The following is a 22,350-nucleotide window of genomic DNA, read 5'->3' as shown; positions in this document are numbered from 1 at the left end:
GGTTCAACCCTCAGCACCCACGTGGCAGTTTACACCAGTTCTAGGGGGATCCAACACCCTCACATACTCATGCGTGCAGGCCAAACACTAATGCACATTAAAAAAAAAAAAGACATAAAAATGGACCAAAAAAGACAAAGAACTGGGATGGGGCTTGTTAGGAAGAATGACCCAGAGGGAATAAGGGGGCGGGGTAAGAGAGAGTAATGGGAGGTGCAATTAGGTTAAGATAGGCAGGATATATACAACGCTCTCAAAAACAAAATAAACAAATCAATAGCCTGTACTTATCGGGCACTTACTGCGCACCAGGTACCAAGTGGAGTGATAACACACACACACACACACACACACACACACACACACACACACACACAGCACACAGAGAGAGAGAGAGAGAGAGAGAGAGAGAGAGAGAGAGAGAGAGAGAGAGAGAGAGAGAGCCTACAGACAGGGATCGTTTTTATGCCCATTTCACCAAGCAAGAAACTGAGTCTCAGAGCTGTGACCTGCCAAGGAGAAGCCATATCCGGAGTGCGGCCATCTCACGCTTGTTGTTAAGCTGCTGGTGCTGGGGAAGGGGGAGCACGGACACTGCCTCTAGAGGTGTCTTTTCCCTCTCTTTCTGAGGCTGGGAAGGGCCTCTCCTGCTCACCTCTGGGAAGTGGGGGAGACATTGTGCATGTACACACACCTGTGAGAAGCAAGACCTCCTTCTCAGCTTTCTTCTCTGTTCCCAGAAAGACTTTTGACCCCGGGGTTTCTTGCATTCTTTCCTCTCGCCATCCATCCCTGGGGCGCCGGGCTCTCTCGCGTGCCCACCCCTCCCCACCTCCCCACGCGCACGGGGGGCCATGGCCAGGCTGGAGACAAGGACGCCTTTCTTCAAAGTGCTTCGCCCTCCTCTCATAAATTCTCAGGCTCAGCTCCATTGGCTGCGAGGAAAGAAAGCGGGGGCCCTGCTCGGCTCCCATGATACAAAGTGAGTTTGTGTGCCGCCTGCCCACGTGAGGCCAATCACAGAGGTCAGGGTCCCAAGGGACCGAGTGCCAGAGAACCCCGTGTCTGCAGAATCATCGATGGCAGGACAAAAGAAAGCAGATAGCCCGGAAGCCAGGACAAGGGAGTCCACCTCCCCAGACCTTTAACCTGGGGCCTATGAGACATTTAACCCTTCGCCTGCACCCCTGAACTCCCAGCCAAGTCAGGGGCCAAAAATCCCTCTCCCCTCCCAATCCTGGCGCTTCTCTGAGCTGCTTCAAGAACCCACATTTCCCACCGGGCCGTATTCCCAGTGTTTCCAATTTTTCGGCACTAAAATTAGTCCAACTGTGCCTTCTAATTCTGTAGACACAACCCAGCTTGTGCAAATGTCCCCTCTTCCATTTCTGGGTGGATTTTTGCATATTACAGACGGCCAACTCTGGCGGGTGTTCTTGGCGGTGGCGGGGGCCGGGGGTTGGGGGGGAGCTTGAAAACTCAATTCACTGCTTACTGCACAACAAACGCCACCATGGAGCCCAAAGTTCCGAGGCGGGGACAGAACTGTGCTGGCCCTGTGGGGGGGGGGGGTTGGGGTGGTGTGTGTGTGTGTGTGTGTGTGTGTGTGTGTGTGTGTGTGTAAACATCAGACAGGGTTGTCACAGCCTCTTGCGCACTACGGGAGCCTGAACCTGATTGTAACCAACCCTTGCAGCAGGTACAAGTGTTTCCGAACTTTTCTCCCGATGGAGTTTTATTTCCTCTCTGCTTCAGCCCTCCCCCTGAAGAAGACACAGTGTTAACTCTCATTTTATAGATGAGGCAACTCGGGCTCCTGAGAGATTTAGTAACCTACCCAGTGCAGCCACTAATGAGGGACCGGGTTCTCATTCGAACTCAGAGCTCTCTAACCGCGGAGGCTTAGGAAGCCACGGCCCATGTTATTAGCTGCATAGACTACAAGGCAATGTTGCAAAGATGGGGAAATGTTTGCATTCTGTAACTTAGAATAGTGGTGACAGAAGTTAGTTGTGGTTTCTAATGTTGTTTAAAAAGAGAGATTGATGGTGAGTTAGCCGACCGGAGGGGGAAGATAGAACATTTTCAGGCAAAAGGCAGAGTGATTTTCAGGCCTCTGCTCTTCGTGGGTGCTTCCTTGCTTTCCCATTGTTTTTCAAGAAGCGTCCCTATTTTTTACCATTAGGAAGGTAGTGTGGACTGAGGACCAGGGATCTGTGGGCAGAGGCTTGCACAGCAGTTCAAAGCTAGGTTCCAGCCCCAGCTCCGTGATGCAAGCCTGCAATCCCAGCACTCTGGGAATGGAGGCGGGAGGATCTATCGGGAATTCAAGGTCATCCTCGGCTAACACAGTGAGTTTGAGGCCATCCTGGGCTACCTGAGAGACCCTGGGTTGGGGGAGGAGAAAAAAAAGGAGTGAGGGGGAGAGGAGTTAATCATGGCCCATGGTAGTATAGACCTATAATTCTAGCACAGGAGGCTGAGGCAGGAGGATTGCAAGTTTGAAGCTAGCCTGGTCTACTTAGACTGTCTCCAAACACAAAAAAAAGTACATAAATGGAAGGTATGTGTGTGTTTCTATCATGTATGTGTTGATTGTTGTATCTGTCATGCATTGTATGCCATGTGTCATATATGTGTGGGTGTCCTATGTGTTATGTGCTGTATGTCATATGCTGTGTTTTTTGTGCTGTGCAAGTGGCACATGGGCCATGCATATTGCATGCCATGTGTGTTGTGTTTTATGTCGTATGATGTGCACATGTCATGTATGCTATGTCATGGATGATGTACGTCGGTTTCTATGTCTGCTGTGTTTTACATATAAATCATGCGTGTCATGTATGCCATGTAGTGCTGTGGACTGTGTTACATGTGTCACGTGTATGCTTTGTTTTGTTTTTTTGAGATAGGGTTTCTCCGTAGCTTTTGGAGCCTGTGCTAGAACTTGCTCTGTAGACCAGGCTGGCCTCAAACTCACTGAGATCCGCCTGCCTCTGCTTCCCAAGTGCTGGTATTAAAGCGTGCGCCACCACTGCCCAGCTGTCATGTGTGTTTGTATGTATGTTGTATGTTATATGATCCTGGTGCATTATGTCATGTGTGCTATGTGTGTTGTGCATATGGCATGCGTATATTGTGTCTTGCAAGCTATGCATGTTTTCTGCGCTGTGCATGTGTGGCATGTATGCACCACATATTGCGCTTCGGTGTAAGCATTTGCACTTTAAAACAAGAGCGAACAGAGAGTTTGGCAAACGAGACCAAAGGAAGCTGGAATCTCAGTTATTTAAATCCTGACCGTAACTGCAATTTGGGAACTTCAAAGCCGTCCCAGGCCCTGCTGCATCCAAAGCCTGCAGTCCTCTTCCCCCTTCACCAGCCATGACGACAGCGATGGGACAGAGACCTACAGGCCTCATCCTCCACGGTGTGTGTGGCTTAGGGAGAACGCTCCCTGGGGAAGTAGAAACCTCGTGGGAGCCAAGCATCCTTGCATGGCCTCCTTCAACCTGCACAAGATGCTCCTTTTCAGCTGCCCCAACTTTATCAAGAACCTTTGAGCATCCGGGGAGACAGGGCAGGAAGCCTGCGCCAGGCCCCAGAGATGAACCCCTATGCGCCTGGCAAGAGGCAGCCTTGCTGATTCCGGGCCTACATTTTTCATTTCTTGTTTTAACAGTCATAAACGCCTTCTGGTGCCGAAGAGGAGCGAGCCTTAAATCCAGATAAAATAAAATCCCCAAACCCTGAAAACTACATGGAGATTTACAGGCCAATTTTAAAAAGAGTTGCCTACATAGGCTCCAAGAAGGGCACATTCCACATAGCCTGGCTTGGGTGCAGCCCAAAGCTCAGCCTCCTGGGGAGGATGTCCTGAGACTTGCCACTGGGACTTCAAAACCCACAGCCCCTTGGCAAAGGGAATGCAGGCAGAGGCCATCCTCGGCTCAGGTTCTCAGGGGTCTCCTGCTTCCCAGAGCCCTAATCTGTTCCAGCTCTGCCTCTTGCCTCCCTCCACCCCACCCCACCCCCAGCTGCTGCAGAAAACCACAGGCAACCTCTCTGTGCTTCCAGCAGCCAAGTCTTCTTTGAGTAAACAGAGCGGAGGAGGCCAGCTCGGTTCCATTCCCAGCACCTCTGGGTGGGTCCACGCTGGCCTGGTCCCAAACCCAAGAACCAGGACTTGGGTGAAACCTGGGGTAACTGGGGTTTGCTGCTCAGGGAGGGTCTCACTGTGTGTGAAATGGTGAGCCACATGGTCTCAGTGCTGGCCTGGTGGCTCCCATCCTGTGCTATTTGGCCTGTCTGTGTTGGCCTCTTTGCTTCTCTGGTTCCCTAGCTCCCATTCTTCCTCACCCCCCCCCCCCCCCCCGCCCCAGCTCTAACCTTGGAGTTTCAATTGAGTGGACAATCAGGATGCTTTTTGTCCTCTGACCAAGGAAAGATCAGTGAGTCCACACCTTCATCTCCCTGGGCTCCCTTCTTGCTGAAAGGCTATGAGAGGCCCCACCCCTTCTAAATAAGCCACAGCTTCCGTGGAGGTGTGTGTGTGCCCGCTTTCTGGATTCCAGCAGTGACCTCTCTTGTCCCAACAGACCCAGGATTAGCAACAGTGCCTCCCTTCAATAGCCCCCAGAGTTTACCTTCCACCCTGGGATCCCCCAAACTCTCTCCTCACCAGGACAGTAACTTTACCTTATATTCACCTCAGACTGCTTCCTCCCAGTCCAGCCACCTTACACTTACACAATAAAGAACAGGTTGCGACTCAGGAACATTGGGTCCCTTGCTCAAGGTCAGACGTCCGGGATTTGGGCCTGGCAGCGGGGCTGTGGGGCGGGGGTTGCTGGGGCTAGAGATGGGGCTGAGCAGTACCAATCTGTTCATCTTAGTCTGAGCCCTGGAACCCACAAAATGGAAGAAGAGACGCACCCAGAGGACCCTGGTTCAGTTCCCAGCACCCACGTGGTGGCTCACAATCATTTGTGACTCCAGCTCCAGGGGATCCGACATCCCTTTTTGACCTCCTCAGACCTCGGCATGCATGTGGGGCGCGCACACACACCCATGCACACACACATATACACACACCCATGCATATTAAATGAAGAAAGTCTTTAAAACAAGGAAACAAAACTAACTTTTACCTGGTATACATGGTATTTTATCTGGTTTACATGGTATACCACACATATGATAGCATTATTTAATGAATCCTCACAAACATGCCATTGTAGTTTGGTGTGGGAAGTCCTTCTGTACATGTGTTGCTTTTATTGGTTAATGAATAAAAAAGCTGCTTTCAGCCAATGGCTTAACAGAATATAGCCAGGCTGGAAGAGACAGGCAGAGTCAAGGAGATGCCATGTAGCCCCACCAAAGACAGATGCAGGGGATGGAACTTTGCCCAGTAAGCCACAGCCATGTGGTGATACACAGATTAATAGAAATGGGTTAACCAAAGATATAAGAGCTAGCTAGCAATATGCTTAAGTGATTGGCTAAGCAGTGATTTAAATAATATAGTTTCTGAGTGGTTATTTCATGTTCTGGGCAGCTGGGATCGAACAAGTGGCCTCCTAATACAGTATGCAATTTGTACTCTCCCATTTTACAGATAGGGAATTGGGGTTTAAAATTTGATATTTATCTTCTTGAGACCAATCATGTTTTTAGAAAGGTCTAGAGCTGAGATCTGAGCCTCTGTCTCTCTCTCTCTCTCTCTCTCTCTCTCTCTCTCTCTCTCTCTCTCTCTCTCTCTCTCTCTCTCATACTTTCTCCTCATGTACCTCTTTCCCATCCTTTTTGGGATTTTTTATTTTGACTATGAAGTTGCCAGGCAGCCTTGAACTTGTTTTGTGAGCCAGGGAGGTCTTGTGAGCTTTCAGTCCTCCCGCGGTAGATTCTCGGATTGCTGGGGTGGCTGACCTGTGCCGGCAGGTCCAGCTCTAATCATTCACACCTGACAAACAGTCTTCTGAATATCTGTCCACCCACCTAGCACTATTTGTCTGCCTGTCTGTCTATATGTCTATATGACAGAGCCTCACTCTACAGCTCTGGATAGCCCCAAATTTACTGTGTAGCTCAGGCTGGCCTAGAACTTGAGGCAACACTCCTTCCTGCCTCCGTGTTAACTCACACAATCTCTCCTAAAGTGATCAGATGCCATCAGTTTACTTATTCATATATAGTCCCTACCTTACCCCTTGACCATCTTTAAGTTGCCTGTTGGTGCCAGTGGCCCTGAGAGCTGTTCCTGATGTCCTCTGGCTAGAAGACGTGACATGGAGTCCCTTACTAGCCAGTGGGGCTGTAGATTAAGAACTTGGCTGGTTCGCAACACAGCGAGAAGAAAGCAGAAAGTTCTTAGCGCGGTCTGCTGCCTGTGAGTGGGAGGACGTTGTTTTCTGCAGTTCGTGTCCTCCTTACGTGTTTGTAATTACAGATCTTCCCGCTTCAGTGCAGCCTTGTGCACACGGAACAGCGGCTGCGAGGGCGTGTCTGTCTGGGGCCAGAGAGAAGGCCTCCTCAGCTGACCTTATTCTTTGAGACAGAGTCTCTCACCGCAACTGGAGATTGGCAGTTTGGCTGGGTTGGCTGGTCAGCAAGCTCCTGGGATCCTCTTGTCTCTGTTCCCATCCCTGCTATGTCCAGCTTTTCATAGTTGAAGAAACTGAAGTCCTTATGCTTGTCCAGGAACCCTCTGAACTATCTCCACAGCCTCCCAAAAGGAACCCTCCCTCCCTCCCTCCCTCCCTCCCTTTCTTCCTATCCCTTCCTCCCTTTCTTCCTTTGCTCTCACCTCCTCTCTTCCTGTGAGTGTGTGTGTGGGGGGGTGCTTTTTGTTTTGTTTTGTTTTTGGCCACAGGGTCTCATGTAACCCCGGCTGATCTCTGACCTCTCACTAGGCAGCTGAAGACGTTGCTGGCTTCGACTTCCCAGGTGCCAGGAGAACCTTTCTTTCTTTCAAGGACACAGGGGAACTTGCTGGCGAAAGGGCTTCTGGGCAGTGATGGTTCTCTTTTGCTCCGGTCAGTGTTGAAAGCACTTCTGAATTTGGCAGGGATTGATTTAGGAGCGTGAGGAGCTGAGTGATTTAAGACAATTTCTTAGGCGCAAGCCATTTCCTGAGCAGCCTTCTAGCATGGCTGCTCTGGGGTCAGCTTGTCTTCCTGGGTAATCCCATGGTAAAGTGCAGTTTAGCCGGCTCGAATTATAACCAATTCCGTTATTAGAACAGTTCAGATTAATGAGATTTTCCTTTGCTTGAGTTTCAAGAGGTTAAAAGCCATTTAGTAACTTGATACCTTGTGTGCCTTTCATTATTAGAGCCACTTAAAAAAAAAAAAGAACACACACACACATACACACACACACACACACACACACAAGTTTGGGCTTGGTTAGCATAGGAAATTGAAAAGGCCCAAGGCCTCTCTGTTCCAGGTTGGATCCAGGTTTTATGTTAGGCAAGTCATTTAAGCTTTGATGATTTTTTAATTTAAAAAATCCCCCACCAATGCTTGGAAAGAGAAAAAAAAGCTCCCATTAGTACATGGTGAACACATGAAAGGGAAAATGACCGGCTGGGTCAGCAGAAGTCAAGAGGCAGCCATCAGCTTCTGTCTGAGTTCTCTGCTAAGAGAAGAGGAGGAAAAAGGGAGGGAGGGAGAAGGACAAAGGCAGGAGGGGAGGAGGAAGTGAAAAAGGATGAGAGGGGAGGAGGGAGGGAAGGAGGAAGGGAAGGGAGAGGAGGGAAGGGGAGAGAAAAGTAAATAAAAACTTTGAAACTTTATAATATTTCTCTCAGAGCCACAGTCTCAAAAGTTTTTCCTTGTTCTTTCTGTCTGGCAACCTTTTAAATTAAGTTGGATTTGTCCCAAGGACCGAATAGCAAAATTAATTCATGAACCGGGGCCTTCCAGAAGGGGCTCTTTCCCCCTTTCATTTTGTTTAGTCATTTTTATAGCCCTTGCCTTCTTCGGAGTAATTTGGATTTGATTGCTTTTTCGTGAAATTCTAATGTCAAGACTCTGTCTAATTTCTGTTTTATGAAGAAAACTGGAAACTATACAAAGGAATGAATTGAGACTCGGAGTCGAATAAAATCTGTAATGTGATAACTCCATCAAGTCTGCCTGGAAAGATCCCGTATTTCAATTAGATCCCCAAGACATGTTCTGACATACACTGACAGACTCTGATTGACAGGCCTCATCTTCTCGGAAAACACAATCCGAGAAGACAAGGTACCGAACCAGGTTCCTTAAGGCTGCCAAGGTACACATACGGGGGTGCTTCTGGCCTCCCCTGGAGTTGGTCCTAGCCACACAGGCTTGTCCCTGCACAACACAAGAATTACAAACACATTTAAAAATGCCCACCAAAAAAATTTGAAGAAGTATTTCAGATTTAAAGTAATAATAATAACCTAGCTTTAAACAGCACTTCCCATCTTCAAAGTACCCTATAAACATCGTTTCCAATTCTCTGGGCGCTCAGTGGTCTTTGATGTAGAGAGGAGCGTTTCGCACAGTGGGGGAGATAATACCGCACCCAGAAGAACTGGGCCCAATTAGCTAATTGTAACACTTTCATCCCCTCACCCCAATCCGGCTTCATTTTTCTCCCCACTACCTTTTGTTCTTATTTAGAGCCCTCATAGGGTCACCTACTGGGGGCCCATTGCTGTTAATGAGGCTCCTATCCACAAGCCAGTCTGGAAGCCTGGGCTGCGGTCCACCCCCAATTCACAGTGAAATAATAATAATAATAATAATAATAATAATAATAATAAATGTCCAAATGCGTTCTCATTGGATCTATTTATTCTCACCATTTGCCAACTTAGTCTTCCAATGGAGTAAGAGGTCTGGATATTTATGAGATTTATCCTGGGTTTGGTTGGTTCTTTTGGAAAGAATTGGTGATCCCTTGCTGTCTCTGTAATCCTCTCTGGAGATGGTATCTGTGCTTGAATGTCGAGCAGGCCCTGGTTCATTGACCATGAGGACCCAACATCATAGTGTTGACATTTATCCCCACTGATAACGCCTGAAGGCTGAGGATGTGGCTCAGTGGGTAGAGCGCTTGTTTAGCCTGCACAGAGCTCTGGATTCCATCCCCAACACGACACACAGTGGCCACAGTGGCATATGCTTGTAATCCCAGCGATCAGGAGGTGGAAGGAGAATGACGAAAAGTTCAAGATCATCCTGGGCTACATGGTGTGTACAAGGCCAACCTGGGCAACATGAAACCCCATTTCCACATCTCTCTCTTGCTCTGTTTCTTCCATTTTCTTTCAAACCACCACAATAGCTTTGGTAGATTTTTGCAAAAGCTGATAGTGATCTGTATTTCCACAAAGAGAATATTCTGGCTTCAGGAGATTTCTGGCTTTGCCTGCAGTTATCAATGGACTTCTTTAAAGAGAGAGAGAGAGAGAGAGAGAGAGAGAGAGAGAGAGAGAGAGAGAGAGAGAGAGGAAAGCAGCACAGTACATGGAAAAGCCACTTTGGAAAACAGTTTAGTGGTCTCCCTATAAATACATAATGATGTTTGCCGGGCACTCCTATTCCATCCTTAATGACAAATTAGCCACACCAGAACTTGTATCCGAATGCTTTTCAGCACCATTATTTCTCATTGCCCCCAAATCAAATATTCATCATCTGGTGAATGGATAAAGAAATTGTGGTATGTCCATACAATGGAATATTATACAGCAATAGAAAGACTGGACTAGGATTCCCATTGACAATATGGATGACCCTGACATGCGTTATGAAACTGAAAGAGTGATTGATATACATGTATATGACAGTCTGGAAAAGAAAAGTGAGGAGAATAGAAAGTAAGTTAGTTTTGCCCGGAGGCAGCGGTGAAAGAACTGGTAGCAAAAGTGCAGGTAGGGGATTTTCCCAGTTATACTGATGGAACTGAACCAAACCTTGATCATGGTGCTAATTACGGAACTCATTCATCTCTGCATCAAAATGGAAAGTTTACTGTATGTAAGACATCTTAATATGGCCAATGAAGGAAAAACAAAAGAAGGTATATAAAGTGTGTCTTTATTTTTGATAAAAACAATGATAGCATATGCTTAGAAAGATCCAGATAAAGACATGGTGTGCCAAATTGCTGAGGGAAGTTATCTAGGTTGGAGAAGGGGGGGGGAGCTTTGTTTTCTAAATTAGGCACTTCTTTGATGTTTGAATATTTTATAAGATGCGTTGATTTCAAAATTAGATGCAGAAATGAGATTATTACACAAAGTTTAACCCCCAGGGCTGGCCAGGTTGCTGTGGACGGACACAACTTATGAGAGGCTACGTGAGCCTTCGTTCTGGCTTCAACTCAGCCTGTCTTCTGGGTATGGTTAAGATACTTCCTAGAGAGCCCTCTGCAGCGCAGCCTGGGAGCCCCTATCCGGCTTCTTGGCTGACACTGTCCGGAACTGACTGCCCAGGTCCCCCAGGACTGGTTTTTCTAGATGGGGCAAGGTGAGGCTCCAACCTCCAGGGCCCTTGTCTTCTTGCCAAGGGCAGAAACTGTCCCTGGCCCGAGGCACTGAGCACCTCTGCTGACCTCAGCTCTTGTTTACTGACGCTTGCTTTACGCCAGTCTGTGACTGGGAGCTCGCTACTTTGTGTTTCTTTCTCCATCAAGTGTTTGTTTAAATACAAGCAATATTTCAAGCACTGGGGAACAGGTAGGGAAGGGTGTGTGTGGAAGTGGTGGAGAACCAGTCCACATTTTGCTTTTGTGGGGCTTATATACCAACGGGAGAGCAATCGGAAGCTAAACTACACTAATCTAGACTTACTCACTGAGTGAGAGCCACGGTGGGAAGGACGTGGCGTCTTAGGGGCAGCCATCTTAAAGGCTTTTCTGATAGGAGGACTTGTCATGGGGGAGGGACAATGTCTTAGTTTGCTTTTGATGCTGTGATAAAAATCATGATCAAAACTTGGGGAGAAAAGCGTTTATTTCCACTTAAAACTTTCAGAGCACAGACCATCATGCGGGAAGTTAGGGCAGGAACTCAAGGCAGGAACCTGGGGGCGGGAGCTGATGCAGAGGCCATGGAGGCTGCGGCTCACTGATTTACTCCCATTGGCTGCTCAGGCTGCTTTCTCATAGAACCCAGGACTCCCAGGGGATCAGCACTCACAGTGGGCTGGACCCCTCCCCTTCAATCATTGATCAGGAAAATGCCCCACAGGCTGGTCCATGGTCCATCGGAAGGAAGCATTTCTCAGTTGAGGGTCATCCTCCACCATCACCCCCGTCGGTCTACATGTGTGCCATTTTGTTTTGGTTTTGTTTTGAGCACCAAGAAGAAGAGGAGGTGGTCTGTGCAGCCCGGGAAGGAGGACTCTGCATGGGTCAGGCCTAGAAAGTGCAGTGTGACTGCCAGGTCAGCAGGTGGCTAACCAGAACTGAGGTTCGTGTTCAAGCAGAACATGAGTCTCTACCGAGCCCTGAAGGCCAATGCAAGGTGTCTGGTCCTTTCCCGGAGGAGCGGGAGCCACGAGCGTGTTTACTTGGGTGCCTCACTTGGGTTTGAATCGCGACTTCCAAACAGAGAAGGGTAGAGAAGAGTGACCAGAAGGAGTGAGGATGACAAAGAGACAGTGGCTTGTTCCTGAGTCATGGAACGTCAGGACACACCATGCCGTTCTGCGCTGCACTGCAGAAAGAGATGGTAATGGTGTTGACCTTACAGGGTTGGCAGGAAATACTGGACAAGGTCCACGTACACAGGACTTGGTCTGTCACATGAGAAATGCTTGTTATTATCATCAGCTTCCTTGTGAGCTAAAAGCTGTGGTGCCCATATGAAAAATGAAAAGGCAGAGGGTCAGAGAGGCAAGGCCACTTCCTTTTCTTTGTTTGTTTGTTTTTGCTTTATCAAACACAGTATCTCTACATAGCTCTGGCTGTCCCAGAACTTGCTCCATGGACCAGGCTGGCTTCAGATCCACAGAGATCCACCTGCCTCTGCTTCCCAAGTGCTGGGATTAAAGGTGTGCACCTCTATGCCAGCCACTTTTTAAAAACTGTTTTCCAAATTTTATTTTTTATTTATGTGTATGTGTGTGTGAGGGTATGTTTACCATGTGTGTACACATGTGTACAGGTACCCACACAAGCCAGAGGATGGCCTTGACCTGTCCTTTGTATCCCCTGGGGACTGGAGTTACAGGCAGTCGTGAGCTGCCTGACTGGGACATTAAGTGCCCTTGACAGCTGGTCCCAGGCCCCAAGAGGCCACATTTTTAAGGCCAGGTGACAGGGGTTTCGCGTGGCTGGCTAGGTCTGCAGTGAGACAGGAGAAGAAAGTTTTCCTTCTCCAGGAATTTGGAGCCGTTCTGATAAACAGGCTCCTTGGGAATGTGCGCATTCGCTGAGCAATGCTCCCTCCTAAGACTGTAAAGAGGGCAGGGGAGGTGGGTAAAACATTGACCGTGTAAGCATGAGGACCCGAGTTTGGATCTCCAGAACCCATGGGTGATGGTTGTTATTAATTAATTAATATTAATTGTCAACTTGATAGAATCTAGAATCATCTGGGAGAAGGGTCTCTGGGCACGCCAGTGGGGGGGTCACCTTGAGTAGGTTGGTGGAGGCAGGAAGGTCTGCCTACTGCGGGTGACACCAATCCCTAGGCTAGGGTCCCAAAGAGGAGAGAGAGTAAAGCTGAGTGGTGACGTCATTGCACCCTGCTTCCTGGCTGAGAACACACTGTCACCAGCCACTTCAAGCTCCCACCATCTCCAGTTCTCTGTCATTCCCGACGCTGCCCTCAAACGGGAGCAGAAATATCCTTTCTCCCTTGAGTGGCTTGGGCCACAGCTGTCAAATTCCATTACAAGCAACAGAAAGAGCAACTAAGACGCTGTGTAAAAAGTCAAGTGTGGTGGTGTACTCTTTGAAGCCCTGTTCTGGAGACTTAAAGCCTGGCTGGTCCCCAGGGCCTGCAGACCAGCTAGCTTATACTCCACAGTGAGCTCCCAGCCAGTGGGAGTCCCTATTTCAAGGAAAGATGGATGGCACCTGAGAAACAACACGCAACGTTGACCAGCAGCCTCCAAACACACGCATACATGTGTGTGTGCATGCACACAGAGCGTACCCACACAGCACGGGCATGTACACATGCAACTCTGCTCAATGTTTCCGAGTTATTGCATCGTTAACACAAAATAGAGTCTGCTTGCTGGAGAATCATTTTAAGGGTTTACCCTTTTTTTTAAATGGGAGGGGGGATATTTACTGAGGGTTTTGTGTGTGTGTGGAATAAAAAGGGGGATTGTCTATGCAGTAACCATCATGAAACGCTCACAGCCAATCCCCACAACGCAACTCGCTAACATTTACCAAAGCAGTTGTGATTAAGTGGGAAGCAAGCTACTGAAAAATCTACACCAAAAAAAAAAAAAAAAAAAAAAACCCAGCCAAGTGAGATCAAGAGACCATAAAGTAAACAATCTATAGAGAATGAAATGTAATTTATTTCCTGGGGGAAGCCATCTAAACCGACAGCAGTCACAGCAACTCTGTTCACAGACTCCATCCCTACTCTCTGGAGCCTAGTGCAGCCAGTGCATTTGAGGATGGGGAGATGAGCGGACTTGACTGGCAGAACTGTGATTCTAGAACTCGATGGTGGGCCTCAGAAATGGGCGGTCCATTGCAGGAAGCAGAGGGTGCTGCTGGCCTCACACTTCCATAACCCAGGTAGCGTCTGAAACCCAGTGAGCCTGTCACCCAGGCAAAGTGGAGACGGGGGTTGGGGGGTGTGGGGGGATGATTTGACTTTTCACGTGTGCTGGTTTTATCTGCCAAATTGTTGCCCCAGTCAAGCCTAGGCTCCCTCTAAGGGTTGCTCTTAAATGATCTGTCACAGAAAGTTAGATCTGGCCCCAGGGCAGGGACCCAGAGAGCACACCCGCGCTTGAGAACAGGAAACAAGTTCTCAGGCTGGGTACTAAGAGTGCCAGATAGCTAGGAGGATCAGATGGGGTCCCTGGGGATGGGGGCCTTTGTCTAGCATGCTAGGACCTGGATGTGAGCGCTGGGGGGCGGGGGGAGCACTGGCAGGTGCGTGTCTACAGATCAGCTTACCTTCCCCACCTGTCTGAGGCACTCCTCAAGTCCCTGATTCAGGGCAGCAGGGAAAAGACGCCTGTCTTCCTTGTAGGAACTTCCAGGAGCCTGACTGCTTTCACTGGGGCCTGGCCTACACACAGAAAGTGTAATAGGCAAGGTGCACTGGCAGGGCTGTGGGAGCGGTTGGCACCTCTCCTTCCAGAGTGCAGCCTGGCTCTGGGCCACCTGGACAAGCCCAGAGTTCCTCTCTTAAAGAGCCTTGAGTTCACACTTCTGTAACCTGGAAGGGAAAAGTTTTCCAGTGGCTAATGAATTCTCCCTTTCTGTCTTTGCTGCTGCTTGTTTGTTTCATGTAGCCCAGGCTGGCCTGGAACTCACTATGTAGTCAAAGATGAACTTAAATTTGATCCTCCTGGCTCCACCTCCTGAATGCTAAGATTACCGGTGTGCACCACCATGCTCTTGTGTGTGTGTTGCCTGAGTTCACACATATATACTACCTGTTAAATCAGAAGAGGGTGCTGGATTCCCCAGAACTGGAGTTACAGGCAGCTTTGAATCGCCATGTGGGTGCTGGGACCAAAGCAGAGTCCTCTGCCAGAGCAGCCAGTGCTCTCTACCGCTGAGCTGTCTCTCTAAGCTCTTAATTTACTTTTAAGAACTGATTTTGCATGGTGCTGGAGAGATGGCTCAGTGGTTAAGAGCACCAAGTGTTCTTCCAGAGGACCTGGGTTCAATTCCCAGCACCCACATGGCAGCTCACAACTGTCAGACAGTTCCAGGGGATCCAACACCCTCACATAGACATAAAATTTTTTAAAAAAATGGAAAAAAAACCTGATTTTGCTTATTCAAAGGCTCAAGCTGTTCATACGAGACCATACAGCGTTATCTGTGTATATTGTGCATGTATGTGTGCTAAATGTGTTTTATATAAGTGTGTACATTTATATATTATGTTGTGTGTGTGCATATATGTATACTGTGCTATTTCCTCACAAGGCAGAGACAAAGGCAGGTAGATCTCTATGAGTCTGAGGTCAGCCTGATTTACACAGTGAGTGGAACTCCAGACCTGCCAGGGCTACACAGTGAGACCCTGTCTCAAAAAATAAATAAATAAATAAATAAATAAATAAATAAATAAATAAAGTCAAGGTGTTATATTATTTAGGGTTTCTAAAGCTGTTATAAATACTGTGACCGCAGGAAACGTGGAGAGGAGAAGATGTCTTCAATTTACACTTTCACATCATAGTTCATCACGGAAGGAAGTCAGGGCAGGAACTCAAACATGGCAGGAACCTGGAGGCAGGAGCTGATGCAGAGGCCATGGAGGGTGCTGATTACTGACTTGCTCTTTATGACTTGCTCAGCCTGCTTTCTTATAGAACCCAGACTCGCCAGCCCAGGGGTGGCACCACTCACAACAGGCTGGGCCCTCCTACATCGATCACTAATGAAGAAAATGTCCTACAGACTTGTCTGAAGCCTGCTCTCACAGAAACATTTTCTCAGCTGAGGCTCCCTCCTCTCAGATAATAGGTAACAGGCCACAAATTTCAGTTACTATTACAGGGATTGTATACACACAAACACACACACATTTATTTTATGTGTATGTGCCTCTGACTTTGTGTATTGCACCACATGCATGCAGTGCCCGTGGAGACCAGAAGAGGGCATTGAGCCCCTGGAACTAGTGTTGCAGATTGCTGTGAGCTGACTGAAATGGGTGCTGGGAACTGAACTCCGTTTCTCTGTTAGAGTAGCAAGTCCTCTTAGCCTTTTATCACGTCAGCCCCTTGTTGCAATTTTTAACAACTCAGATCATTACTAAATTATTTCTTCGGCAGAATCTCTCCAAGTTCAATTATAACCTACATTTAAAGGGAGACCTGGGATTTCATGTTGAAAGCTGGCATTTATTGAGCACCTACTATGTGCCTTGCATTCACTGAATGCACTTAGTGGTTCTGGTGAGCACAGGTGCATATGTCCTTGCTTTAGCACCTAGGAAACAGAAGCTCAGAGAGGTCAGGTCAGGGTTCAAGATGGTCAGGGGTAGATGGCGGAGCTGTGGCTTGACCCAGGTCTTGTCCAGCTCCAAGCTTCATCCCTCAGTCCCACAGTTTTGACCCCATTTATCATAAGAGAGAGGCTGCAATAAGGAATCTTTCCTAGTCTTCTACGGCCCAAAGCAGCATAGCTAACTTGACTGAGGGAAGGCCTAAAATTTGAATTATGGAAGCGAAGGAATGAAAAGGGAGTTCAGAGTATCTTTATGGAGTGATGTCAACCCAAAGAACAGCCAAGGCCACCATCATCATGGGGCTCCTTGGAGCTTCTGCTTCCCCGAGTTGCTGTCCCCAACAGCCAAGGATTCCTGAGCAACTCCATGATGGCCAAGTGAGGCAAGAGAGGGATCAGACCGGCTTGGGTTCTGGGATAGCACACTCAAACAATGAGGCCATTTTTCACCAGGTTGGCACCACCCGAAGGCTAGCAGGACTTGGAGGATCTAAAGGTTCACCTCCCCACCCCCACAGCCACAGGTAGCACATGCTATGGCCTCTGTGGGAAAGTCTTCTGGCCTTGTTTACCATCCATTGATATACATAGTTCTTTATTTTTGAGGCAGAGTGTTGTGTAGCCTAGACTGGCTGCAAACTCACAATGCAGCTGAGGATGTCCGCAAACCTCTGCAGCTTCCTGCCTTGAGGAGTACTGGGATTCAGGTGTCTGCCAGGATTTTTTATTTAATGCTGGGAACTGAAGCCCCAGGCTTCCTGCAAGCCAGACCACCAGCTCTCTGCCAGCTGAGCCAGGACCCTAGCTTCTGAATACATTTATTTATTCTTACATTATATTTCTTTAATAATGATAACAATATTAATACCATTATTATTATTATTGTTGTCATTATTATTATTTGTATTTCAGGATAGAGTTTCTCTGTGTAACAGCCCTGGCTGTCCTGGAACTCACTCTGTAGACCAGGCTGGTCTAGAACTCACAGAGAAACACCTGCCTCTGCCTCTGGAGTGCTGGGATTAAAGGCTATTTAATACTATTATCTCCACTCCTTCCTCCTCCCTCCCTCTCCTTCTGTCTCTGCCTGTCCTCCCTTTCCATTCCGTGTTGTTTGTCAGAGAACACAAGGTCAGTTCTCTCCTTCGACTTTTTCTTGGATTCCAGGATGGAACTCAGGCCACCAAGCTTATGCAGTGTGTGTGTGTGTGACAAGCTGAGCCATTTTGCCAGCGCTCTTTTTTTGCAGTGTTGGACACTGAACCCAGGACTTTTCATGTTCTAGGCAAGCGGTCTGCTTCTGAGCCACACCCTGGATCCCGGCTGTATTTATGAATAATAAAAACATACATTTATTAACAATAAAAAAGCAATCGTATTTGGGGAACTTGATTCCAAGAAATAAAAGTGCCAGTATGTAAGGATATATAGAAAAGGATGTTTACAGCACCCTTCTTTAGTGTGGGGGAAAAACCTGGAAACCTCCCTGAATGTTCAGGAGTAGGGGAATAAGTAGATGAATTACGGCCCAGATATTCGATGCAGACATGCAGACATGGAGGCCTGGATGTGTATTTGTGATAAGTGAAAGTGGGAGGAAAAAACTGGTTGTGAAGTAGTATATGTGCCATGATCTCGTTTTCACAAAAATAAAAAATGAAACTAAAACTAAAACAAAACCCCAAACCTTAGAAAAAGAAAGAAATGTATCTTGAAGTTGGGTTGGTTGGTCTAAATATGAAAGGAAGAGAGACCAGATTCTTAGCAGGGAGTGAGCCTTGGGGTCCAAAAGTTGGCATTCCCTTTCTGGGGGTGGTGAGTTTGCTTTTTAAAAGGGTTGTTTTTTAAATTTTAAAATTATATGTTATGTGTGTGGGTATATGCATGTTAGTGCAGTTACCCACAGAGACCAGAAGAGGGCGTCAGATACCCCTGGAGTTGAGTCATAGACTGTTGTGAGCCTCTATGTGGGTGCTGGGAACTGTACTGGAGTCCTTTGCCAGTGTAACAAGTGCTCTTAGCTGCTGAGCCATCTCTCCAGCCTAGGCATATGCTTTCGGGATCTTATTTTCAGTGTGTGTACGGTGTCTGTGCTTTTGTTTTTGTGTACGTGTGCTTGTGGGCATGCGTGCACACCTATGCATCTGCTCGCAGAGGTCAGACACTGTGTGTCCTCTCCTACTAGTCTCTATACATTTTGGGGTTGTTTGATTGTTTTTATTTTGAGATAGAGTTTCTCATAGAACCTAAACCTCCCTAATTGGCTAAACTGGCCAGCATGCTCTGGGGACACCCCTGTCCCCCCAACCCCTTAGCATATAAGCTACAGGTACCACTATACCCAACCTTTCTGGGGGTGCTGTGACTCCTAACTTGAGTACCTGTGCCTGCACAGCAGACACTTTACCCACTGAGTCACCTCCCCAGCCTGGAGTATACATTATACAGCTAGGCTTACCACAGTTGGCATTCTGTGCTCCCATAATTTGCTAAATAATCTAACAAAGGCACAGTAAAGAAAGACAGAAGAAAAACAAACAAACAATCCCCATATGATGTGACTAGGTGACACTTTTCCTTGTCCAAGACTGCACAAGTGACTGGTGATTGTAATTTATTGATTACTGCCTCTGGGGCCGGCACTGTTCGGAGTGCTTTCCTGGGGTTCTCGCTCTGGGATATGGAATGCTTGGAAAGGAAGGCAGGTCCCAGGGTTATGTGACCTGCATGGGGCTGCGCAGTTAGGGCAGAAGGGGCATCTTCCCCTCCCTCTGCAGTTGCAGCAGCTTCCTTCCCAGCTGCCTTTCTAACCGGAGGCTTCCTCCTCCCGTCCTGTTTTTCTTTCCGTTTTTTCTGCCACTACATCTGGAAATGGTGAAAGGGAACTGATCTGCCCTCCTCAGAATGAAACTAGAGGTCTCTTCACGCAGTGGAACTTTTATTCCTGTCTGGTAGCGACTTGTAAATGGGGAAACTAAGTCACAGGGTGCAGGTGGGGTGCCAGCCCCAAAGGAACTGACTCCAAGTCCCAGGCTGGCTCCCAGCTACTTCCTGGGAGTCTGCCTTCTGTTTTGCATTGTTTTTATCTTATCTCCAGAGCTTTGCCACCAGCTCCCTGTGCTGCTTTCCCCGTTGAGTAAGAACTCTGAGGATTATCACTAATCTCAGCTGAACAGAGAGGCCAAGGTGTTCCAGGTAGGATCGACCTGAGGGCTACTCTGGCGGCTACGCACAAGTGGGAGGGAACCGAGGCTCAGTGGGGTTGAGTGCCAGGCCAAGGAAACAGGCCGTCCCTGTAGTGGGGTGGAGACCAGTGCCCGGTTCCTCCAGGCTCTTCTCATTTTGAACACCTGTTGCCAGGACACTCACTGGCAGAAGAACTCTTAGTGTTCTCCCTTCCTCTCTGGCACCTCAGATTTGACAGACAAGAAAACCTTTTTGCGCCTGACCTGCTTGTTTTTGACCTTGTTTTTATTTGTGTCTCCCCCCCTTCTCTTCTCCTTCTCTTCTCTTCTCTTCTCTTCTCTTCTCTTCTCTTCTCTTCTCTTCTCTTCTCTTCTCTTCTCTTCTCTCCTCCTCTACCCTTCCGTCCCCATCTCATATTTTTGAGCTGAAGTCTTACTGTGTAGTTCAGGCTGGCCCCAAACTCAGGAACCTTCCACTTCGGTTCCCTCCTGTCAGAAAGGGGGTCCACTGTGCTCAGCTCTTTGTTTTGTTTTTTAATTTACTTACATTGTGCCTTTGATTGCGTTGTTTTCAAATTTATTTATAAATTGACTTTTGTTGTTTGTTACTTATGGAATGGACAGGTGATATATGCATTTTGTATTTTTAAAGAAGCACAAAGGAAAAAAAATGATAGAAGTGAAAAGCAATTTCTCTCTCTTCCGCATCCCCCAGTCCCCTGGCCCCCCTTTCTAGAGGCATCTGATGTTACTGGTAGTGTCATGGTAACCTTCCAGGGCTACCACGGTTAATCCACATGTTGGGTCGTTCTCTTTGAGAACACATAGCACCAACTCATTATTTTTAATGGCTGCATGGACTTAAATTATTTTGTTAGTTATTCCCCGATGGATGAACATGGAGTGGCTTCTAGTTTGTGCCCTACAGACAATACAACGGCTCTTAATACTCACATTCCAGGCCTTTATACACCTGTATACAAGTCGGAACCACTCAAAGCAGAACTACTAGGTCAAAGAGCACATGCACTGTAAACACCCACAATTCTTTTCTTATTATTTATTAAAATGTTTTCAAATTTATTTTATATGTGAGTGCTTTGCTTCCATATATATGTATTTATATGAACATGTATGTATGTGTCTGGTGCCCGTGGAGGGTAGAAGAGGGGGTTGTAACCCCTGGAACTGGAGTTTCAATGACTGTAGGTGCTGAGAACAGAAGCTGGGTTCTCTTGGAGAGGAGCAAGTGCTCTTAACCACAGAGCCGTCTCTTCAGCTCCTGTGGAGAATTCTTGCCTGGACATCCAAAGCGACTGTGCGACTTTCTAGTCCTGCTCTTAGTACTTGTGGGCTCTGCATCCTCTATGTGTGTAAAACCTGAGCATGCTGCCAGTACATATGGTTTTAATTTTTCTTCTGCTATACCTGAGTTTGAGCTGTTTGCACGAACTAGGTTTCTGTGGACTGAACGCCTTCAAGAACAGAAATTTATTTCTACAGTTTTGGAAGCCTAAGACTAAGGTACTGCTCCATCTCAATCCTGTTGTGGTTCCCTTCCTGTGCACAGGGGAGAATCACATTTCCTGTGACTCTTCTGAGCGCTCTGGGCTCAAGACAAAGACTCTATCCTCGTGCTAATTGCCATGTCCAAACTCCAGAAGGTCCTTTGTAGGCTTTCAATATGAATTGTGAGTTCGACTCAAATAGCCCGTCCTAGCAGGAAATTAAGTTGAGTCGTGTTTTTTTTTTTGTTTGTTTTTTTTTTTTTTTTTTTGTTTTTGTTTTTTCATGACAGTTTCTCTGTGTAGCCCTGGCTGTCCTGGAACTCACCCTGCCTCCCGAGTGCTGGGATTAAAAGCATGTTACACCAACGCTGGGCATTTTTTTTTAACGCTAGCTTTCTTAATCTGTAAAGCGTTCACGTGCTTTTTTGTTCATTTTTCTATTCTGTTTTGCTCCAAGACGGCAACCCCTCACCTCCCTTCTTTTCCTTTCCTCTCTAACTTGCTTAGACTATGACCAGCTAGTAGGCTGCAGTCTGTATATATGAACACGTGTGGACCCCACGTGTACTGCTGAGATCTCAGTAACACCACGCTTGAGGCTGAAGTGTCTGGTTCCCCCCCTTGTATGCTTCCCTCAATAGCATCTGGACAGATTTGTGACCTTGGCTTGAGGTCAGCAATTAGGATTTGCTTTCGACAGATTAGGAAATGAGGGACTGAGCTAAACTTTGCTGGGCAGGGTCACAGCTAGGGATAGCAAAGCCAGTTCCTGGCATCTTTTCCAGAGCCTTCTGGATTCACTCATGGCCTTGAGCCACTCAGTGACAGAGTTTGGGGATGTCACTGCATCCCTCTGAGCTACCTCACTTAAGGCGCTTTCTGAGGATTCTGTGAAGTAGTAACATGTGAACCGTCTCTGTTCCAGGGTTGAAGGTTTAAGATAGTTTCAAAGCTCTATTCCTTTTTTTTTTTGTTTTTGTTTTTCGAGACAGGGTTCCCTCTGTGGCTTTGGAGCCTGTCCTGGAACTAGCTCTCGTAGACCAGGCTGGCCTCGAACTCACAGAGATCTGCCCGTCTCTGCCTCCCGAGTGCTGGGATTAAAGGCATGTGCCACCACTGCCCGGCTCAAAGCTCTATTCCTAAGCCAGTTTTCTCTCCTGGTTATTACTCTTCCCCCTACCTGTCTCTCCTGCATTTTACTCTTCCTTTGTTTCTTTGAGACGGTGAGTAGCCCAGGCTGGCCTGGACCTCCCAGAGATCCGCCTGCCTCTGCCTCCTGGGATTATAGGCGGTCCCCACCATGCCCTGCTAATTCTACCTCTTTGCAAGCCAACTTCCCCCCTTCCTATATTTTGGGGCTGAAACCTGGAGGGTTGGAAGACAGTCTCCAGTATCAGCACTTCTCCCATTAACTCTGAAGAAATGCTGGTTTCTGAACGCTTGGAGCCAGAGGAAGGGCCTGCTCCCCACACAGCACTGTGTGAATGTGGCACATAGCA

This window comes from Alexandromys fortis, unplaced genomic scaffold (assembly GCF_014885135.2).
Source record: "Alexandromys fortis isolate MF-2015 unplaced genomic scaffold, M_Fortis_MF-2015_v1.1 scaffold_90, whole genome shotgun sequence".
NCBI lineage: Eukaryota > Metazoa > Chordata > Mammalia > Rodentia > Cricetidae > Alexandromys > Alexandromys fortis.
The sequence above is the reverse complement of the archived record's forward strand: the minus strand, read 5'-3'. Positions refer to the sequence as shown.